At 57.8% G+C, this 4,230-nt stretch overlaps 1 protein-coding gene across 2 annotated transcripts in view; it reads right to left on the bottom strand.

The window, feature by feature from the left end:
* ZBTB46 (zinc finger and BTB domain containing 46) overlaps positions 1-4,147 on the bottom strand; it is a 28,881-nt gene extending 24,734 nt beyond the window's left edge. For both annotated transcript variants that reach the window (XM_023519872.1, XM_023519871.1), the window contains exon 1: positions 3,899-4,147. The gene's annotated coding sequence lies outside the window, so the exon portion shown is untranslated. The remainder of the gene's footprint in view (positions 1-3,898) is intronic.
* Positions 4,148-4,230: the final 83 nt, after the last annotated feature.

A 4,230-nucleotide genomic window follows, 5' to 3' on the forward strand; every position in this document is an offset into this window, starting at 1 on the left:
GCTGGCCCCACCGCAGGGACGCAGCGTCCCCGCCGCCAGCTGGCCGCAGAGGCGCGCCGGAGTCGATGGCTGCCGCTGAGGGGAGCGACTTGCGCCCGCACGCTGCCCACGCTCAGTGGCACTCGGTGGCCAGCATGGCCCGCAGGAGGCCGCCCAAGGGCAAGGCCATGCTCAGACTGGCTGTGGTCCTGCATGCCTGCGGCCACACCCGCCTCCACCCCGGCCAGGGCCACGTGTGGCCTCCACCCCCTCCCCTCCTCTGTCCCAGACCCTGTGGTGGCCTCGCTCCCCGGGGACTTCGGTGCACATGGACTCAAGATCACTCGCTGTCCATGAGAGGGCGAGGCCCAGGCTGACCTGTGTGACCGAAACAGGGGCTCTCTGTGCAGCCAGCTCCAGGCCCCTCCAAGGTCCAGTGCGGGACCACCCGTGCAGGCTCGGCCACTTCACCCTGCAGAACCTGGACCCCGCGCCCACCTCCCCTCCCGAAGCCGCAGGGTGGCCCGGTGGTCACACGCCAGAGCCCAGGTGGCAGACTCTGCTCGGCTGCCTCCCTCACGCCCCTGTCCCCGCACAGTGATCTACCACCTATCACCCTCGTCCCCACCGGGCTGGGCTGCTCCCACTGGGCCTGTGCCAGTGGGCGGCCGGCGAGTGGCCTGTGTGCGTGTTTCTAGGATGCCCAGCACGGCACCTGAGCTCTGTGCCTTCCAGCGGGACGGCTTCAGGGAGTTGGTCGGGGGACTCCCAGGTTGAGTGGCATGGCGCCCGGCCGAGCCCCATGGCCGCGCTGCCCACGCCGTCCACCTTGCACACACAGCTCATGGGACCGGAGACCTTAAACCCTCGCATGCGGCCCAGGACACAGATGGGCCTGCCTTCTGCTCCACGAAAAAAGCAGAGTGACACGGGCCTCGTGCACAGCCTGTGTCAGCGAGGAGCAGGGCCCACTGCTACGTACAGGGGCCTCGCTGCTGCACAGCACTGCAGGGTACAGGGAAGGACAGCGGCGAAGGGGCCAGGGGGACGTGTCTCACAAACAAGAAACGCCCGTGCCCATGCAAGCGGCAGCCCCGTGGGAATTTCCCCTGAGCGAGGACGTCGTAACCCTTCCCACAGACGGGCGGATCTCTTCAGTGCTAGGGGCGGCTGGGAGGGACAGCTGCCACCTGCTAGAGCGCGAGGGATAGGGGGCGGCGCGCCAGATCTGCGTGGACAAGCAGTAGTGGCCACTCAGAGCGCCGGCTGCCCAAAGATGGAGTGCGGCCCTAAGTGCGGGCCTCCGGGAGGGGCTGTGCATGCCGGGACGCAAGCCTGGGAGGCAGATTTGAAAGTGCATTTCTCACGCCCGCCCCTCCGCCAATCGGCCCCAAAGATACCTGGCCCGAGGTCATGCCCGTGCGCTGGCTATCCACTTCCTGCAGAGCAGAAGCCAGGACAGAACCTGCTCCAAGGGCTGGACAGCGGCGTCCAACACCGGGCAGGGTGAGGACACCCGTTCCCTCTGGCCGCCTCGGACACTCGGGCACCTGTCCACCCAGCGGTCTGCACTCCTCCCTTGGAGTTCCTGGGCCCGCTTCTCATTAGCACTTGTCACCCAGACTAGGTCATGTTAGTGGCTCCTGTGTGCCCCTGTCCCAACAGACCACCAGCCCGTCTGCAGAAATTCGGTCCTCAGTCTGGCCTGAAGGCAGGTCCAGCACTGTCATTCATAAGAAAGCCTGGGAATGTCTCTAACGTGACTCAAAAAGACACATCCGTCAAAACACAAAAGCTCTGTAAGCTAACATTGTTACTTAACTTTGTATTCTAAAATACCCAAGGTTAGCGATTTTTAAAAATCCAAATAATGATGTTTAAAAATACTTAGTAATGTTTAAATCTAAATAAGAGTTAATGGCACCGTCGACAGATATTGAACAGAAAACGAGGTCTTTGCCCTGCCCCAGCTTATCTCCTATTCTTCAGTTGAACAACTCTTTAGTTTGTTCAAAAAAAATCTCTTTTCTGCAACTCTTCTACCTACGAACACTAGCACAGGTCTATTCTCCCACGAGCAAGCCACACGAGGCCTGACTGTGCACGCGGGAGGTGTGCCAGCATCTCAGCTAGAACGGCAGGAAAGGGGGCAAAGACTCTGGTGACCGGCAGCCTAAGAGCCCGGCCACACCGGCCGGAGCACAGCCCAGCATGAGCAGAGGGCACAGGAACCGGGATCAAGACAAGACGACCGTAGTTCGAGGACTTCGTCACGTCTGCGGCCTCAGCAGAGGTTCCCCGCCAGGGCATCTGCTCAGCAGACGGGCCACCTGCAGTAGGAAGAACCTCTTCTTGGGGGTCGAGGGGGCGGATCACAGGGGAGGTCTCGACAGCCTGCTGACATTCGGGTAAAATTTGAAGGAAAAGCCCGTGTTTCCCTGAGCACGTGGGTTGGGCAGGAACATAAGTCCCCAGAACAGGAGTCCGCTGCGGCAGGTGCTGTGGCACCAGGTGTGGGCGCGAGAGGGGCCGTGCCTTCTAGAAGTCTCCTGTCGCTTTAGCACAGCGGCCAAGAGGGCAGCGGAGCACGAAGCACCAGCGCGGCGGGGGTGAGCGCCCGCTCGGTGGCGGGTGGCACCTTCTGAACGGCTTGCGCGAAGTGGGTCTCCGAGGCCGCGGGGCGGGTCTCAGACCTCTGGATGAGGAGAGCGCAGGGGACCCGCACGGCTGTCCCAGAAACACAGGCCACAGGGACAGACTGGCCCAATTTCCCTTAACTTGAAAAACCCCACACAAGGACAGTGTTAGGAAGCTGACTCTGTTAGAATTTAATTCAGTTTAATATGTTTGTGAATAATGCATCATCCAGCAATAAAAGGGTGTCAGAATCCAGGGCACTCCCGGCCGGTCGGCAGGGAGCAGCTCCACCCTTCCATGGTGTTTTCACGGCATGAACCAAAGACCGCGGGTGTCTGCCGGCGGCTGGGGTCACCCTGACCTGGGTAACTGAGTGGGCACTGTGCCCTGCAGGCCATAGGCAGCAGCCCTGACCATCAGAAGGTGGTGTGGACTGAGGTCCGAGCACAGGGACAACTTCTTTCAAACACAGACCGGCTCACCCTGAACAGGAAGTAGTCCATCTCATCGACACAAAATTCTTACATCCAGGATGTCGGTGAGTGGCTGAACCCAGCACTGTCCTGGTACTGGCATCCAGGAAAGGCTGAACTCTGGGTTTCCAAATGGCCCATGGCGAGCACAGGTCTCCACTTCCCGAGAAGAGTACCCACAATAAGCCCCATCTTCTTGCCTTCAGTAGAGGATGTGAGAATAATTGCTAGCTTTTCGGGAGACACCATGTTTAAGTTCCTGCTTAAATCTTCGGTAACTTCTGCCTAAGTCCACCTATCTGAAATAATAAGGCGTCCCAAAATTTCAGTTCAAAATATCTAAAACTATCATAGGATTCTACTTTGAAAAAACACAACTGTTTACTTCATTGTTCATGTAAAAAAAAAAAAACCACCTTTCCATAAATTTCATTTTGATGAACAAACTACATGCTACTCTCAGAGTGGAACTATCACTTTGCACAAGCAGCTTGCAAGCCAGCAACAGTGAATCCACAAGTCTGTTACCCAAACGGGAAGTTACCTTCGAAAATAAATCCAATATGAGAGATTCTACAGCAGATGCGATTAAAATGCACCCGAGGACTCTGTGCACAGGTGTCTGCGCCCAGCCTTTGCTAAACGCGCTGCCTAATTAGCATTTCTTTAAACAATGCTGGTAACAAGCTTGCCCCTGTAATCCACGACAAACGCATCGCCGAGATTGTAGCACTGAAAGCATGAGGAAAACCGCTGAGAACCTCAGTCAAACTTTCTTTTGTTTATATTTCCTCGGTGTCAGAAAATACCTGTTTTTCGCCCCTTTTGGTTTCTACCCAGGCTCCTTGGTCCAGCCCTTTTGTGCGGTGGTCCGTTATACCTACAATTAATGAATTTGTTAGTGGGGCTGGGGAAACCCCAACTAGCCAGAGCCCTCCTCCTGGCGCAGAAAATTCCCCATTTGCCATCGGGATTGAGTTGTCAGATGCTGACTCGTGCTACCCTGTGAAACTGACATGTCTATTTACAGAGAAACAAAGACACGGCTCGCCGCGGACCCCGCTCCCTCTGCGCGCCCCGTCCGCTCTGCGCGCCCCGCGCTGCTCTGCGCGCCGCGTCCCCTCCGCGCTCCTCCAGCCGC

This window comes from Pteropus vampyrus, unplaced genomic scaffold, assembly GCF_000151845.1.
Source record: "Pteropus vampyrus isolate Shadow unplaced genomic scaffold, Pvam_2.0 Scaffold239, whole genome shotgun sequence".
In the NCBI taxonomy this organism is placed as follows: Eukaryota; Metazoa; Chordata; class Mammalia; order Chiroptera; family Pteropodidae; genus Pteropus; species Pteropus vampyrus.